General features: G+C 40.8%; 1 non-coding gene across 1 annotated transcript; it reads right to left on the reverse strand.

Annotated features, from left to right (window-relative positions):
• Positions 1-3,212: 3,212 nt before the first annotated feature.
• On the reverse strand, positions 3,213-3,320 carry LOC112718942 (small nucleolar RNA R71). Its single transcript, XR_003161268.1, has one exon. It is a non-coding gene; the product is annotated as a small nucleolar RNA R71 (small nucleolar RNA).
• Positions 3,321-19,138: the final 15,818 nt, after the last annotated feature.

Consider the following 19,138-nt stretch of genomic DNA (forward strand, 5'->3'; position numbering starts at 1 on the left):
GGCTGGCCATTCGGCCATGCCTAGACCTTATGCTTATGTATTTTCAACGGTGGAGTTTCTACACACCATAGATTAAGGTGTGGAGCTCTGCTGTACCTCGAGTATTAATGCAATTACTATTGTTCTTCCATTCAATTCCGCTTGTTCTTGTTCTAAGATATCACTTGTTCTTCAACTTGATGAATGTGATGATCCGTGACACTCATCATCATTCTCACCTATGAATAAGGTGACTGTCAACCATTCTTGTTCTACAAGCAACCAAGGCTCTAGTGAATGTCTCTTGGATTCTTTAATCGGAATCTTCGTGGTATAGGCAGGACCTGATGGCGGCATTCAAGAGAATCCGGAAGGTCTAAACCTTGTCTGTGGTATTCTGAGTAGGATTCAATGACTGAATGACTGTGACGTGCTTCAAACCTGTAACCTACTGGGCGTTAGTGACAGACGCAAAAGAATCACTGGATTCTATTCCGGTAGGGGAGGGAACCACACCGGTGATTGGCAGCACTGTGACAGAGTGTGTGCATTAGCTTTCACTGCGAGGATGGGAGGTAGCTGCTGACAACAGTGAAACCCTACACGAGCTTGCCATGGAAAGGAGGAAGAAGGATTGGATGAAGGCAGTAGGAAAGCAGAGAGACGGAAGGGAAGGCATCTTCATGCGCTTATCTGAAGTTCCTACCAATGAATTACATAAGTATCTCTATCTTTATCCTTGTGTTATTTTCGTTCATCACCATTATCATTTGAGTTTGCCTGACTAAGATTTACAAGATGAGCATAGCTTGCTTCAATACTAACAATCTCCGTGGGATCGACCCTTACTCACGTAAGGTTTATTACTTGGACGACCCAGTGCACTTGCTGGTTAGTTGTGCGAAGTTGTGTAATGCCATGGTATTGAGCTACCATGTTTTTGGAGCCATTACCGGGGATTATGAGAGTTGTGAAAAAGTATAGTTCACAATTTCGCCGCACCAAGTTTTTGGCGCCGTTGCCGGGGATTGTTCACGTTTTGAGCAAGCTTTGGTAACATCAGTGCCAAGATCCGGCAACAACATCAAGTTTTTGGTGTTATTGCCCGGGATTGTTTAGGCTGGACAACTGACGGTTCATCTTGTTGCTTAGATTAGGTATTTATTTTTTCGAAATTCTTGAAGATGAATTCTAGAGTTTCATGATGATTTGTTGAAATCTGGCTGGCTGAGAAGTCATGTCTAATTTCATTGGACCGAGGTTTCAACTCATCACCACAAGAGCTTGTTGATTTTGTATCAATCTTGCTTTTGGAGCAGTGATTTGCTAAGGCTTGGCTGGCCTCTGGCCATGTCTAGTGTTTTGGACCGAAGCTTTCTTTGAAAGCTTGGCTGGCTGTAAAGCCATGTCTAATTCCTGGACCGGAGTCTTAGACTAACATTGCACTGATTCCTGGAATTCTCATTAAGAATTTTGATACCTTTTCCATTTCATTTTCGAAAAACACAAAAAAAAAATAAAAAAAAAAATTTTACAAAATCATAAAATCCAAAAATATTTCTTGTTTGAGTCTAGAGTCTCATCATAAGTTTGGTGTCAATTGCATGCATTCATGTATCTTGGTGATCTTCAAGATGTTCTTGATGATTTACTTACTCTGATCTTTGAATTCAATTTGACTTGATTGTTTTGTGTGTCTCATATGCATTTTCATTTTGTTAGTGTCAGTAGTTTACAAACTGCTAAGTTTGGTGTCTTGCATGCATTGTTATTTGATTCTTGTTGCATTTTGGTTTGTCCTTATTACTAAAAATCCAAAAATATTTTTAATTTGTGTCTTTTCAAGTCAATAATACAGAGAATTGAAGATTCAGAACATACAGCAGAGGAATTGCACAGAAAAAGCTGGGCGTTCAAAACGCCCAGTGAAGAAGGACAGACTGGCGTTTAAACGCCAGCCAGGGTACCTGGTTGGGCATTTAACGCCCAAAAAGGTAGCATTTTGGGCGTTAAACGCCAGAATGTATACCATTCTGGGCGTTTAACGCCAGGATGGCTAAGGGAGGAAGATTTTGTTTTCAAATCAGATTTTTTTCTAAGTTTTCAAAATCTTTTCAAAATCAAATCTTTTTCAAATCAATTTTCCAATCAAATCTTTTTCAAAATTAACTCCTTTCCTTTTTCAAAGATACTTACTATCAATTAATGATTTGATTCAACATTTCAAGTATGTTGCCTTTTCTGTTGAGAAAGGTTTAATGATTGAATCATATCTTTTCTTGTTAGTCAAGTTTTTAATTTTCAAATCAAATCTTTTTAAAATATTTTCAAATCACATCTTTTTTTTTTAAATTAAGCTTTCAATCAAATCTTTTTGATTTCTAATTTCAAAGTCTTTTTCAAAAATCACTTGATTTCTTTTTCCATTTTCATTTTCGAAAATTAAGTAATGTTTTTCAAAAATGTTTTCAAATTTCCCACTTAATTTTCGAAAAATCAATTCCCTCCTTCTCACATCCTTCTATTTATGGACTAACACTATCCTTTAATGCAAAATTCGAACTCCATTCTCTCTGATAAGTTCGAATTTTCCACTTCTGTCTTCTACTCTTCTTTTCCTCTGACACCTAAAGGAATCTCTATACTGTGACATAGAGGATTCCACATCTTCTTGCTCCCTTCTCTTTCTTATGAGCAGGAGCAAAGACAAAGGCATTCTTGTTGAGGCTGATCCTGAACCTGAAAGGACCTTGAAGAGAAAGCTAAGAGAAGCCAAAGCACAACTCTCTTTAGAGCACCTGACCGAATTCTTCATGGAAGAAGAACATATGGCAGCCGAAAACAACAACAATGCCAACAATGCAAGGAAGGTGCTGGGTGACTTTACTGCACCTACTCCCGACTTCTATGGGAGAAGCATCTCTATCCCTGCCATGGGAGCAAACAACTTTGAGCTTAAGCCTCAATTAGTTTCTCTAATGCAACAGAATTGCAAGTTCCATGGACTTCCAATGGAAGATCCTCATCAGTTTTTAGCTGAGTTCTTGCAAATCTGTGACACAGTCAAGACTAATGGAGTTAACCCTGAGGTCTACAGACTGATGCTATTCCCTTTTGCTGTAAGAGACAGAGCTAGAACATGGTTGGACTCTCAACCTAAAGAAAGCCTGGACTCTTGGGAAAAGCTAGTCAATGCCTTCTTGGCAAAGTTCTTTCCACCTCAAAAATTGAGTAAGCTTAGAGTGGAAGTCCAAACCTTCAGACAGAAGGAAGGAGAATCCCTCTATGAAGCTTGGGAAAGATACAAACAATTGATCAGAAAGTGTCCCACTGATATGCTTTCTGACTGGAGCATCATAGGCATTTTCTATGATGGTCTCTCTGAACTGTCCAAGATGTCCTTGGATAGCTCTTCTGGAGGATCTCTTCATCTGAAGAAGACGCCTACTGAGGCTCAAGAACTGATTGAAATGGTTGCAAATAACCAATTCATGTACACTTCTGAAAGAAATCCTGTGAACAATGGGACTAGTCAGAAGAAAGGAGTTCTTGAGATTGACACTCTGAATGCCATTTTGGCTCAGAATAAAATATTGACCCAACAAGTCAATATGATTTCTCAAAGTCTGTCTGGAATGCAAAATGCACCAAGCAGTACTAAGGAAGCTTCATCTGAGGAAGAAGCTTATGACCCTGAGAACCCTTCAATGGAAGAGGTGAATTACATGGGAGAACCCTATGGAAACACCTACAACCCTTCATGGAGGAATCATCCAAATCTTTCATGGAAGGATCAACAGAGACCTCAACAAGGTTTCAATAACAATAATGGTGGGAGAAACAGGTTTAGCAATAGCAAGCCTTTCCCATCATCTTCTCAGCAACAGACAGAGAGTTCTAAGCAGAATACCTCTGACTTAGCAACTATGGTCTCTGATCTAATTAAGACCACTCAAAGTTTCATGACTGAAACTAGATCCTCCATTAGGAATTTGGAAGGACAAGTGGGTCAGCTGAGCAAGAAAATTACTGAACTTCCTCCAAGCACTCTCCCAAGTAATACTGAAGAAAATCCAAAAGGGGAATGCAAGGCCATCAATATGGCCGAATTCTGGGAGGAAGAAGAGGCAGTGAACGCCACTAAGGAAGACCTCAATGGACGTCCACTGACCTCCACTGAGTTCCCCAATGAGGAATCTTGGGAATCTGAGGCTCAAACTGAGACCATAGAGATCCCATTGGACTTACTTCTGCCATTCATGAGCTCTGATGAGTATTCTTCCTCTGAAGAGGATGCGTATGTCTCTGAAGAGCAAGTTGCTAAATACCTTGGAGCAATCATGAAGCTGAATGACAAGTTATTTGGAAATGAGACTTAGGAGGATGAACCCCATCTGCTCACCAAGGGACTGGATAACTTGTCTAGGCAGCAATTGCCTCAAAAGAGGCAGGATCCTGGAAAGTTTTCTATACCTTGTACCATAGGCACCATGACCTTCAAGAAGGCCTTGTGTGACTTAGGGTCAAGTGTGAACCTCATGCCCCTCTCTGTAATGGAGAAATTAGGGATCTTTGAGGTGCAAGCTGCAAAAATCTCACTAGAGATGGCAGACAACTCAAGAAAACAAGCCTATGGACTTGTAGAGGATGTTCTGGTTAAAGTTGAAGACCATTACATTCCTACTGATTTCATAGTCCTAGAGACTGGGAAATGCATGGATGAATCTATCATCCTTGGCAGACCCTTCCTAGCCACAGCAAAGGCTGTGATTGATGTTGATAGAGGAGAGTTGATCATTCAAGTGAATGAAGAATCCTTGGTGTTTAAGGCCCAAGGATATCCCTCTGTCTTCATGGAGAGGAAGCATGAAGAGCTTCTCTCAAAACAGAGCCAAACTGAGCCCCCACAGTCAAACTCTAAGTTTGGTGTTGGGAGGCCACAACCAAACTCTAAGTTTGGTGTTGAACCCCCACATTCAAACTCTAAGTTTGGTGTTGGGAGGGTCCAACACGGTTCTGAGCACTTCTGAGGCTCCATGAGAGTCCTCTGTCAAGCTAATGACATTAAAGAAGCGCTTGTTGGGAGGCAACCCAATGTTTTATAATTAATTATTTTCTTTTGTTATTTTATCTTTTTTGTAGGTTGATGATCATAAGAAGTCACAAAAACAATGAAAAAAGCAAAAACAGAATGAAAAACAGGAAGAAAAACAGCACACCCTGGAGGAAGATGCTGCTGGCGTTTAAACGCCAGTCAGCCTAGCAGTTGGGCGTTTAACGCCCAGTCTGGCACCCATCTGGGCGTTTAACGCCAGAAAGGGGCACCAGACTGGCGTTAAACGCCAGTAAAGGGCAAGAACCTGGCGTTAAACGCCAGGAATGGGCACCAGCCCGGCGTTTAACGCCAGAAATGGCTCAAAACGTGGATTTTGATGCCATTTGGTGCAAGGATGCCTTTTCCTTGACACTACAGGATCTGTGGACCCCACAGGACCCTACCATCACTCTCTCTCTTCTTCCCCCATTCACCAATCACCTCAACACCTCTTCCCCAAAAACCCCTCACCTATCAAATCCTACCCTCCTCTTCACCACTCACATCCATCCTTCATAAATCCCCACCAACCTCACCCTTCAAATTCAAACCACTTTCCCTCCCAAACCCACCCATAATGGCCGAACCTTTACCCCCCTCTCTCCTATATATACCCTTCTTCAACCCTTCATTTTCACAACCTAAACACCACTTCTCCCCCTCTTTGGCCGAATTCACCACCATCTCCCTCCTCCTCATTTCTTCTTCTTCTACTCTCTTCTTTCTTCTTTTGCTCGAGGACGAGCAAACATTTTAAGTTTGGTGTGGTAAAAGCGTTGCTTTTTCGTTTTTCCATAACCATTATGGCATCCAAGGCCGAAGAAACCTCTAGAAAGAGGAAAGAGAAGGCAAAGGCTTCCACCTCCGAGTCATGGGAGATGGATAGATTCCTCTCAAAGGTGCATCAAGACCACTTCTATGAAGTTGTGGCCTTGAAAAGGGTGATCCCCGAGGTCCCCTTTTCACTCAAAAAGGGTGAATATCCGGAAATCCGACATGAGATCCGAAGAAGAGGTTGGGAAGTTCTTACCAACCCCATTCAACAAGTCGGAATCTTGATGGTTCAAGAGTTCTATGCCAATGCATGGATCACCAAGAACCATGACCAAAGTGTGAACCCGAATCCAAAGAATTATCTTACTATGGTTCGGGGGAAATACTTGGATTTTTGTCCGGAGAGTGTGAGGGTGGCGTTCAACTTGCCTATGATGCAAGGAGATGAACATCCTTACACTAGAAGGGTCAACTTTGATCAAAGGTTGGACCAAGTCCTCACAGTCATATGTGAAGAGGGCGCACAATGGAAGCAAGATTCAAGAGGAAAGCCGGTCCAATTGAGAAGGCATGACCTCAAGCCCGTGGCTAGAGGATGGTTAGAGTTCATACAACGCTCAATCATCCCCACTAGCAACCGGTCCGAAGTTACCATAGACCGGGCTATCATGATCCATAGCATCATGATTGGAGAAGAAATAGAGGTTCATGAGGTTATAGCCCAAGAACTCTATAAGGTGGCGGACAAGACCTCCACCTTGGCAAGGTTAGCCTTCCCTCATCTCATTTGTCACCTCTGTTATTCAGTTGGAGTTGACATAGAGGGTGACATCCCCATTGATGAGGACAAACCCATCACCAAGAAAAGGATGGAGTACACAAGAGATCCCACTCATCATGAGATCCCTGAAATTCCTCAAGGGATGAATTTCCCTCCACAAAACTATTGGGAGCAACTACACACCTCCCTAGGAGAGTTGAGTTCCAACATGGGACAACTAAGGGTGGAGCATCAAGAACACTCCATCATCCTTCATGAGATTAGAGAAGATCAAAGAATCATGAGGGAGGAGCAACAAAGACAAGGAAGAGACATTGAGGAGCTCAAGCACTCCATAGGATCTTCAAGAGCAAGAAAGAGCCGCCATCACTAAGGTGGACCCGTTCTTTGATTTCCTTGTTATTTGTTCTTCTGTTTTTCGAAAATTTATGCTTGTGTTTATCCATGTTTGTGTCTTGTGATCATTAGTGTCTTAGTGTCTATGCCTTAACGTTATGAATGTCCTATGAATCCATCACCTTTCTTCAATAAAAACGTGCCTAATTGATAAAAGAAAGAATTGCATGAATTTTGAATTTTATAATAGTTTAATTATTTTGATGTGGTGGTAATATTTTTGTTCTCTGAATGTATGTGTAAACAGTGCATATGTATCTTGAATTTGTGGTTCATGAATGTTGGCTCTTGAAAGAATGATGAAAAAGGAGACATGTTACTGAGGATCTGAAAAATCAATAAAATGATTCTTGAAGCAAGAAAAAGCTATTCAAAAAAAAAAAGAAAAAGAAAACGAAAAAAAAAAATTTAGAGAAATAAGAGTTGTGATCCAAGGCAAATAAGAGTGTGCTTAAGAACCCTGGACACCTCTAATTGGGGACGTTAGCAAAGCTGAGTCACAATCTGAAAAGGTTCACCCAATTATGTGTCTGTGGCATGTATGTATCCGGTGGTAATACTGGAAGACAGAGTGCTTTGGGCCACAGCCAAGACTCAATAAATAGCTATGTTCAAGAATCATCATACCTTACTAAGAGAATCATTAACACTATCTGGACTCTGAGTTCCTAAAGAAGCCAACCATTCTGAATTTCAAGGGATAGATTGAGATGCCAAAACTGTTCAGAGGCAAAACGTTAAAAACCCCGCTCATCTAATTAATACTGATCTTCACAGATGTTTTTGGAATTCATTGCATATTCTCTTCTTTTTATCTTATTTGATTTTCAGTTGCTTGAGGACAAGCAACAATTTAAGTTTGGTGTTGTGATGAGCGGATAATTAGTATACTTTTTGGCATTGTTTTTAGTATGTTTTTAGTATGATATAGTTAGTTTTTAGTATATTTTTATTAGTTTTTAGTTAAAATTCACTTTTCTGGACTTTACTATGAGTTTGTGTGTTTTTCTGTGATTTCAGGTATTTTCTGGCTGAAATTGAGGGACCTGAGCAAAAATCTGATTCAGAGACCAAAAAGGACTGCAGATGCTGTTGGATTCTGACCTCCCTGCACTCGAAGTGGATTTTCTGGAGCTACAGAAGCCCAATTGGCGCGCCCTCAACGGCGTTGGAAAGTAGACATCCTGGGCTTTCCCGCAATATATGATAGTCCATACTTTGCCCAAGATTTGATGGCCCAAACCGGCGTTCAAAGTCACCTCAAGAAATCCCAGCGTTAAACGCTGGAACTGGCACCCAAATGGGAGTTAAACGCCCAAACTGGCACCAAAGCTGCCGTTTAACTCCAAGAAGAGTCTCTACACGAAATTTGCTTCATTGCTCAGCCCAAGCACACACCAAGTGGGCCCGGAAGAGGATTTTTATGTCATTTACTCATTTCTGTACACCTTAGGCTACTAGTTTTTTATAAGTAGGACCTTTTGCTATTGTATTAGAAGTTTTTTTGGATCTTTAAGTCTAGGGATCTTTATATCTTTGGACATTGTGTTCTTAGATCATTGGGAGGCTGGCCATTCGGCCATGCCTAGACCTTATGCTTATGTATTTTCAACGGTGGAGTTTCTACACACCATAGATTAAGGTGTGGAGCTCTGCTGTACCTCGAGTATTAATGCAATTACTATTGTTCTTCCATTCAATTCCGCTTGTTCTTGTTCTAAGATATCACTTGTTCTTCAACTTGATGAATGTGATGATCCGTGACACTCATCATCATTCTCACCTATGAATAAGGTGACTGTCAACCATTCTTGTTCTACAAGCAACCAAGGCTCTAGTGAATGTCTCTTGGATTCTTTAATCGGAATCTTCGTGGTATAGGCAGGACCTGATGGCGGCATTCAAGAGAATCCGGAAGGTTTAAACCTTGTCTGTGGTATTCTGAGTATGATTCAATGACTGAATGACTGTGACGTGCTTCAAACCTGTAACCTACTGGGCGTTAGTGACAGACGCAAAAGAATCACTGGATTCTATTCCGGTAGGGGAGGGAACCACACCGGTGATTGGCAGCACTATGACAGAGTGTGTGCATTAGCTTTCACTGCGAGGATGGGAGGTAGCTGCTGACAACAGTGAAACCCTACACGAGCTTGCCATGGAAAGGAGGAAGATGGATTGGATGAAGGCAGTAGGAAAGCAGAGAGACGGAAGGGAAGGCATCTTCATGCGCTTATCTGAAGTTCCTACCAATGAATTACATAAGTATCTCTATCTTTATCCTTGTGTTATTTTCGTTCATCACCATTATCATTTGAGTTTGCCTGACTAAGATTTACAAGATGAGCATAGCTTGCTTCAATACTAACAATCTCCGTGGGATCGACCCTTACTCACGTAAGGTTTATTACTTGGACGACCCAGTGCACTTGCTGGTTAGTTGTGCGAAGTTGTGTAATGCCATGGTATTGAGCTACCACGTTTTTGGAGCCATTACCGGGGATTATGAGAGTTGTGAAAAAGTATAGTTCACAATTTCGCCGCACCAATGACCTCATGAACTTCTACTTCCTCTCCAATCATGATGTTATGAATCATGATGGCCCGATCCACAGTAACTTCAGATCGGTTGCTAGTAGGAATGATGGAGCGTTGAATGAACTCCAACCATCCTCTAGCCACAGGCTTGAGATCCAGTCTTCTTAGTTGAACTGGCTTGCCTTTGGAATCTATTCTCCACTGAGCTCCTTCCACACATATGTCCATAAGGACTTGGTCCAACCTTTGATTAAATTTGACCCTTCTAGTGTAGGGGCGTTCATCTCCTTGCATCATGGGCAAGTGAAACGCTAACCTCACATTTTCCGGACTAAAATCTAAGTATTTCCCCCGAACCATTGTGAGATAGTTCTTTGGATTCGGGTTCATACTTTGATCATGGTTCCTAGTGATCCATGCATTGGTATAGAACTCTTGAACCATCAATATTCCGACTTGTTGCATGGGGTTGGTTAGGACTTCCCAACCTCTTCTTTGGATTTCATGTCGGATTTCCGGATACTCATTCTTTTTGAGCTTGAAAGGGACCTCGGGGATCACCTTCTTCTTTGCCACAACATCATAGAAGTGGTCTTGATGGCTCTTGGAGATGAATCTTTCCATCTCCCATGACTCGGAGGTGGAAGCTTTTGTCTTCCCTTTCCCTTTTCTAGAGGATACTCCGGCCTTAGGTGCCATTGATGGTAATGGAAAAACAAAAAGCTTATGCTTTTACCACACCAAACTTAAATATTGCTCGCCCTCGAGCAAGAAAGAAAAGAAGAGAAGAAGAAGAAGAAGAGAATATGGTAGAGAGGGAAAGAGGTGGGTTCGGCTAAGTGGGAGAAGATGGGTTTGTGTTGTGTGAAAATGAAGTAGAATGGAAGGGTATTTATAGGGAGAGGGGAGGGTGTATGTTCGGCCATTTTGGGTGGGAATGGGTGGGAAATTGAATTTGAATTTTATAAAGGTAGGTGGGGTTTATGGGGAAGAGTGGGTTGATGTGAACGGTGAATGGGGGAATTGGGAAGAGGAATTGAGGTGATAGGTGATGGGTGTTGGGAAGTGTGACATGGGGAGTAGGAAAATGAGATTTAGGATTAGGAGAGTGTGATTAGGATTAAAAGGTAAGGTGGGAATATGGTAGGTGGGGATCCTGTGGGGTCCACAGATCCTGACGTGATCCTGTGGGGTCCACGGGATCCTGAGGTGTAAAGAAATACCATTCCTTCACCAAATAGGCATGTAAAATGCCTTCGTGCATCATTCTGGCGTTTAAATGCCCATTGGTGCACGTTCTGGGCGTTCAACGCCCATGTAAAGCATGTTTCTGGCGTTGAACGCCAGTTTCATGCTTGTTACTGGCGTTCAGCGCCAGCTTTTCTCCTTTAGGCACATTCCTGGCGTTCAACGCTGGTGGACGAAATTGTGATTTCCTTTTTTCTTGTAATTGGATTTATACTCTGAGGGCATTGTTTATTTCCTTCACAATCTCGTTCAACTAACCAGCAAGTGTACTGGGTCGTCCAAGTAATAAACCTTACGTGAGTAAGGGTCGAATCCACAGAGATTGTTGGTATGAAGCAAGCTATGGTCACCTTGCAAATCTCAGTTAGGCATATTTAAAATAGTTTTATGGGTTTTCGAAAATAGAAATAATGAAAGGGATAAAGATACTTATGCAGATTCATTGGTGAGAATTTCAGATAAGCGGATGGAGATGCTGTAGAGCTCTCGGACGCCTGCTCTCCTACTCCTTCTACTCAGTCCTTCTTACTCCTTTCCATGGCAAGCTTTGTATAGGGGTTCACCATCAACTGTGGCTACTTTTCATTCCTCACGGGGAAATAACCTGTGCGGCTGTCACTCGCACAGCTAACCAGTCTGGAGGCATCACCCATGGCTGATGGCTACATCCCATCCTCGCAGTGAAAACTATGCTAACGCACTCTGTCACAGTACGGCTAATCACCGGTTGGTTCCCGCTCCTACTGGAATAGAATCCCTCTTTTGCGTCTGTCACCAACGCCCAGCAGGTTAAAGTTTGAAGCACGTCACGGTCATTCATTACCAGAATCCTACTCGGAACACCACAGACAAGGTTGGACTTTCCGGATTCCCAGGATCCTACTCGGAATACCACAGACAATGTGAGACTTTCCGGACCCTCATAAATGCCGCCAACTATCTAACTTATACCACGAAGATTCTGTTGGGGAATCTAAGAGATACGCATTCAAGCTCTGTTGCATGTAGAACGGAAGTGGTTGTCAATCACGCGCGTTCATAAGTGAGAATGATGATGAGGGTAATTTGACTCATCACATTCATCATGTTCTTGGGTACGAATGAATATCTTGGAATAAGAATAAGAGAGATTTAAATAAAAGAAGATAGAATTGCATTGATACTTGAGGTACAGCAGAGCTCCACACCCTTAATCTATGGTGTGCAGAAACTCCACCGTAGAAAATACATAAGCAAAGAGTTCAGGCATGGCCGAATGGCCAGCCCTCTCTAACGTGATCACAGGATTCAAAATACAATCCAGGATGTCTAATACAATAGATAAATGTCCTATATATACTAGACTAGCTACTAGGGTTTACATGAGTAAGTAATTGATGCATAAATCCACTTCCGGGGCCCACTTGGTGTATGCTTGGGCTGAGCTTGATCATTCCACGAGCTAAGGCATTTCTTGGCGTTAAACTTTGAGTTATGACGTGTATTGGGCGTTTAACTCCGGATCATGACGTTTTTCTGGCGTTTAACTCCAGACAGCAGCGTGTACTTGGCGTTTAATGCCAAGTTACGTCGTTATTCTTCGAATAAAGTATGGACTATTATATATTGATGGAAAGCCCTGGATGTCTACTTTCCAACGCCGTTGAGAGCGCGCCAATTGGAGTTCTGTAGCTCCAGAAAATCCATTTCAAGTGCATAGAGGTCAGAATCCAACAGCATCAGCAGTCCTTTTGTCAGCCTTCTTCAGAGTTTTGCTCAAATCCCTCAATTTCAGTCAGAATTTACCTGAAATCACAGAAAAACACACAAACTCATGGTAAAGTCCAGAAATGTGAATTTAACCTAAAAACTAATGAAAACATCCCTAAAAGTAGCTTAAACTTACTAAAAACTATATAAAAACAATGCCAAAAAGCGTATAAATTATCCGCTCATCACAACACCAAACTTAAATTGTTGCTTGTCCCCAAGCAACTGAAAATCAAATAGGATAAAAAGAAGAGAATATACTATAAAGTCCAAAATATCAATGAATATTAATTTAATTAGATGAGCGGGACTTGTAGCTTTTTGCTTCTGAACAGTTTTGGCATCTCACTTTTTCCTTTGAAGTTTAGAGTGATTGGCTTCTCTAGGAACTTAGAATTTCAGATAGTGTTATTGACTTTCCTAGTTAAGCATGTTGATTCTTGAACACAGCTACTTATGAGTCTTGGCTGTGGCCCTAAGCACTTTGTCTTCCAGTATTACCACCGGATACACAAATGCCACAGACACATAACTGGGTGAACCTTTTCAGATTGTGACTCAGCTTTGCTAAAGTCCCCAGTTAGTGGTGTCCAGAGCTCTTAAGCACACTCTTTAGCTTTGGATCACGACTTTAACCATTCAGTCTCAAGCTTTTCACTTGGACCTTCATGACACAAGCACATGGTTAGGGACAACTTGATTTAGCCGCTTAGGCCTGGATTTTACTTCCTTGGGCCCTCCTATCCATTGATGCTCAAAGCCTTGGATCCTTGCTACCCTTGCCTTTTGGTTTTAAGGGCTATTGGCTTTTTCTGCTTGCTTTTTCTTTCTATTTTTTTTTCGCCACTTTTTTTTTCACTGCTTTTTCTTGCTTCAAGAATCAATTCATGAATTTTTCAATTCATCAATAACATTTCTCTTTGTTCATCATTCTTTCAAGAGCCAACAATTTTAACACTCATAAACAACAAGATCAAAAATATGCACTGTTCAAGCATTCATTCAGAAAACAAAAATTATTGCCACCACATCAATATAATTAAATTAAATTCACTAATAATTTCGAAAATTATGTACTTCTTGTTCTTTTGAATTAAAACATTTTTCTTTTAAGAGAGGTGAAGGATTCATGGAATTATTCATAATCTTTAAGGCATGGTTACACACTAATGATCATGAAGTAGAGACACAAAAACATAGATAAACATAACATTTAAAAACCGAAAACAGAAAGAAAATAAAGAACAAGGAATGAATCCACCTCTAGTGGCGTCTTCTTCTTGAAGGACCAATGATGTTCTTCAACTCTTCTATGTCCCTTCCTTGCCTTTGTTGCTCCTCCCTCATAGCTCTTTGATCTTCTCTTATTTCTTGGAGAGTGAGGGCGTGTTCATGGTGTTCCACCCTTAGTTGTTCCACATTATGACTCAAGTCTTCTAAGGAGGTACTGAGTTGCTCCCAATAGTTGTTAGGAAGAAAGTGCATTCCATGAGGCATTTGTTGATGAACTTCCTCATGTTCTCCTTGGGGGCCGTGAGGAACTTCCCTTGTTTGCTCCATCCTTTTCTTTGTGATGGGCTTGTCTTCTTCAATGGAGACATCTCCATCTATGATAACTCCGGCTGAATAACATAGATGGCATATGAGGTGGGGGAAGGCTAGCCATGCCATGTATGAAGGCTTATCAGCTATTTTGTAGAGTTCATTGGCTATGACTTCATGAACTTCCACTTCCTCTCCAATCATGATGCTATGAATCATGATGGCCCGATCCACAGTAACTTCAGATCGGTTGCTTGTAGGGATGATGGATCTTTGGATGAACTCCAACCATCCTCTAGCTACAGGCTTGAGGTCCAGTCTTCTTAGTTGGACTGGTTTGCCTTTGGAGTCTATTCTCCATTGGGCGCCTTCCACACAAATGTCCATTAGGACTTGGTCCAACCTTTGATTAAAGTTGACCCTCCTTGTGTAGGGGCGTTCATCACCTTGCATCATGGGTAGATGAAACACCAACCTCACATTTTCCGGACTGAAATCTAAGTATTTCCCCCGAACCATTGTGATATAGTTCTTTGGATTCGGGTTCATACTTTGATCATGGTTCCTAGTGATCCATGCATTAGCATAGAACTCTTGAACCATCAATAATCCGACTTGTTGCATGGGGTTGGTTATGACTTCCCACCCTCTTCTTTGAATTTCATGTCGGATTTCCGGATACTCATTCTTTTTGAGTTTGAAGGGGACCTCGGGGATCACCTTCTTTCTTGCCACAACATCATAGAAGTGGTCTTGGTGGCTTTTGGAGATGAATCTCTCCTTCTCCCATGATTCGGAAGTGGAAGCTTTTGCCTTCCCTTTTCCTTTTCTTGAGGAAACTCCGGTCTTGGGTGCCATTGATGGTGAATGAAAAATAAAAAGCTTAGGCGTTTTACCACACCAAACTTAAAATTTGCTCGTCCCGAGCAAAAAAAAGAAAACAAGAGTAGAAGAAGAAGAAGAGAATTTGGGTAGAGAAGGAGAGGAGGGGGTACGGCTATATGAGAGAAGAAGGGGTTGTTGTTGTGTGAAAATGAAGAAGAAAGGAGAGGTATTTATAGGGAGGGGGGAGGGTTAGGTTTCGGCCATTTTGGGTGGGAAAGGGTGGGAAATTGAATTTGAATGTAATGGAGGTAGGTGGGGTTTATGGGGAAGAGGAGGTTGATGTGAATGGTGCATGGTGTAATTGGGAAGAGGAATTGATGTGATTGGTGAAGGTTTTTGGGAAGGGTGACATTGAAAATGAGATTTGGATTAGGAGAGTGTGATTAGGATTAAAAGAAAAGGTAGGTGGGGATCCTGTGGGGTCCACAGGTCCTCAGGTGAAAAGAAATACCATTCCTTCACCCTATAGGCGTGTAAATTGCCTTCATGCATCATTCTGGCGTTCAAACGCCCATTGGTGCATGTTCTGGGCGTTAAACGCCCTTGTGATGCTTGTTTCTGGCGTTGAACGCCAGTTTCAAGCTTGTTTCTGGCGTTCAGCGCCAAATTGTCCTCTGCGTGCGCATCCTGGCGTTAAACGCCAGGATGTAGCTTGTTTTGGGCGTTCAGCGCCAAGAAGATGCTCTGTTCTGGCGTTGAACGCCCGCCAGATGCATCTTCTGGGCGTTGAACGCCAGCCCGTGCGTCCTCCAGGGTGAAAAATTTTTTTTCTTCTGTTTTTGACTCTGTTTTTAATTTTTTTGATTTTTTCGTGACTCCTCATGATCATGTACCTAATTAAACATAAAAATAACAAAGGAACAAAATAAAATAAAATTAGATAAATAAAATTGGGTTGCCTCCCAACAAGCGCTTCTTTAATGTCAATAGCTTGACAGTGGCTCTCATGGAGCCACAAGGTGATCAGGTCAATGTTGTATAGTTGTCCACACCAAACTTAGAGTTTGGATATGGGATCTTAACACCAAACTTAGAGTTTGGTTGTGGCCTCACAACACCAAACTTAGAGTTTGACTGTGTGGGTTCTTCTTGACCTTGAACTGAGAGAAGCTCTTCATGCTTACTCTCTTTTGTCACAGAGGGATGGCCATGTGCTTGAAACACAAGGTATTCCCCATTCAGTTGAAGGACTAACTCTCCTCTGTTGACATCTATCACAGCTTCTGCTGTGGCTAGGAAAGGTCTTCCTAGGATGATGCATTCATCATCTTCCTTCCTAGTATCTAGGATTATGAAGTCAGTAGGGATGTAAAGGCCTTCAACCTTTACTAGCACGTCCTCTACTATCCCATGAGCTTCTCTCATGGACTTGTTTGCCAATTGTAATGAGAACAAGGCAGGTTGTACCTCAATGATTCCTAGCTTCTCCATTACAGAGAGTGGCATAAGGTTTATCCCTGACCCAAGATCACACAGAGCTTTTTCAAAGCTCATGGTGCCAATGGTGCAAGGTATTAAGAACTTGCCAGGATCTTGTTTCTTTTGAGGTAGAGTTTCCTGAATCCAAGTCTCTAATTCACTAATGAGCAAGGGAGGTTCACTTTCCCAAGTCTCATTACCAAATAACTTGGCATTCAGCTTCATGATAGCTCCTAAGTATTGAGCAACTTGCTCTCCAGTCACATCTTCATCCTCTTCAGAGGATGAATAATAGTCAGAGCTCATGAATGGCAGAAGGAGATTTAGTGGAATCTCTATGGTCTCTGTGTGAGCCTCAGATTCCTCAGGATCCTTATTAGGAAACTCCTTCTTGCTTGGAGGACGTCCCAGGAGGTCTTCCTCACTGGGATTTTCGTCCTCCTCCTCCTTTGTGCATTCGGCCATGTTGACTAAGTCAATGGCTTTGCACTCTCCTTTTGGATTCTCTTCTGTATTGCTTGGGAGAGTACTGGGAGGAGTTTCAATAACTTTCTTACTCAGCTGGCCTACTTGTGCCTCCAAATGCCTAATGGAGGATCTTGTTTCATTCATGAAACTGAAAGTGGCCTTTGACAGATCAGAGACTATATTGGCTAAATTAGAATTATTTTGTTCAGAGTTCTCTGTCTGTTGCTGAGAAGATGATGGATATGGCTTACTATTATTCAGCCTATTGCGTCCACCATTGTTGAAGCCTTGTTGAGGCTTTTGTTGATCCTTCCATGAGAAATTTGGATGATTTCTCCATGATGAGTTATAGGTGTTTCCATAAGGTTCACCTAAGTAATTAACCTCTGCCATGGCAGGGTTCTCAGGATCATAAGCTTCTTCAGAAGCTGCCTCTCTAGTACTGTTGGATGCATGTTGCAATTCATTCAGATTTTGAGAGATTATGTTGACCTGTTGAGTCAACATTTTGTTCTGAGCCAATATGGCATTTAGAGCATCAATTTCAAGAACTCCTTTCTTCTGAGGGATCCCATTATTCACAGAATTCCTCTCAGAGGTATACATGAACTGGTTGTTAGCAACCATGTCAATGAGTTCTTGAGCCTCTTCAGGCGTTTTCTTCAGGTGAATAGATCCACCTGCAGAATGGTCCAATGACATTTTCGAAAATTCAGAGAGACCATAATAGAATATATCTAATAGGGTCCATTCTGAAAACATGTCAGATGGACATCTTTTGGTCAACTGCTTGTATCTTTCCCAAGCTTCATAGAGAGATTCACCATCCTTTTGTTTGAAGGTTTGAACATCCACTCTCAGCTTGCTCAGCTTTTGAGGAGGAAAGAATTTATCCAAGAAAGCAGTGACCAGCTTATCCCAAGAGTCCAGACTATCCTTAGGTTGTGAATCCAACCATATTCTAGCTCTGTCTCTTACAGCAAAAGGGAAAAGCATGAGTCTGTAGACTTCAGGATTAACTCCATTCGTCTTTACAGTATCACAGACTTGCAAGAACTCAGTTAAGAACTGATAAGGATCTTCAGATGGAAGTCCATAAAACTTGCAGTTTTGTTGCATTAATGCAACTAGTTGAGGCTTAAGCTCAAAGTTATTGGCTCCAATGGCAGGAATGGAGATGCTTCTTCCATCAAACTTGGACGTTGGCTTTGTGAAGTCACCAAGCATTCTCCTTGCATTATTATTATTATTATTTTCGGCTGCCATCTCCTTCTCTTGTTCGAAAATTTCTGAAAGGTTATTTCTGGATTGTTGTAATTTAGCTTCTCTTAATTTTCTCTTCAGAGTCCTTTCAGGTTCTGGATCAGCTTCAACAAGAGTGCCTTTATCCTTGTTCCTGCTCATAAGAAAGAGAAGAAAACAAGAAAAGAAAGAGGAATACTCTATGTCACAGTATAGAGATTCCCTTATGTTAGTAGAAGAAGAAAGAGGTAGAAGAATGAAGAAGGAGATTCGGATTTTTGGATGAGGAGAGGTGAAGAGAAGTGTTAGTAATTAAATAATTAAAATAGAAGAAGAAAAGAAAAGAAGATTTTCGAAAATAATTTTGAAAAAGAGGTTAGTAATTTTCGAAAATTAAAGATAAGATGAGATTAAAATTAAAATTTAAAACAAAAAGAAGATAAGAAGTTAGTTAGTTGATTGAAAAAGATTTTGAAATCAAATTTTGAAAAAGATAAGAAGATAAGAAGTTAGATAAGATATTTTGAAATCAAATTTTGAAAAAGATAAGATTTTTGAAAAAGATAAGATAAAAGATAAAAGTTTTAAGAAAAAGATATTTTGAAAAAGATTTAATTTTTTAAAATTACTTAACTAACAAGAAACTACAAGATAAGATTCTAGAACTTAAAGATTGAACCTTTCTTAACAAGAAAGTAACAAACTTCAAATTTTTGAACCAATCACATTACTTGTTAGTTAATTTTCGAAATTAGATATAAAAGATAAGAAAAAGATTTTGAAAATATTTTGAAAAAGATTTTTGAAATTTTCGAAAATTATAAAAAATGAAAAAAGATATGATTTTTGAAAAAGATTTTGAAAAGATAAGATTTTTTTAAAATTGAAATTTTGACTTGACTTGTAAGAAACAACTAATTTTAAAATTTTTTTTGACCAAGTCAACGCAAAATTTCGAAAATTTGGAGGAAAATAAGGAAAAGATATTTTTTGATTTTTTTGAATTTTTAATTATGAAAGAG

This window comes from Arachis hypogaea, chromosome 10 (genome assembly GCF_003086295.3).
Source record: "Arachis hypogaea cultivar Tifrunner chromosome 10, arahy.Tifrunner.gnm2.J5K5, whole genome shotgun sequence".
In the NCBI taxonomy this organism is placed as follows: domain Eukaryota; kingdom Viridiplantae; phylum Streptophyta; class Magnoliopsida; order Fabales; family Fabaceae; genus Arachis; species Arachis hypogaea.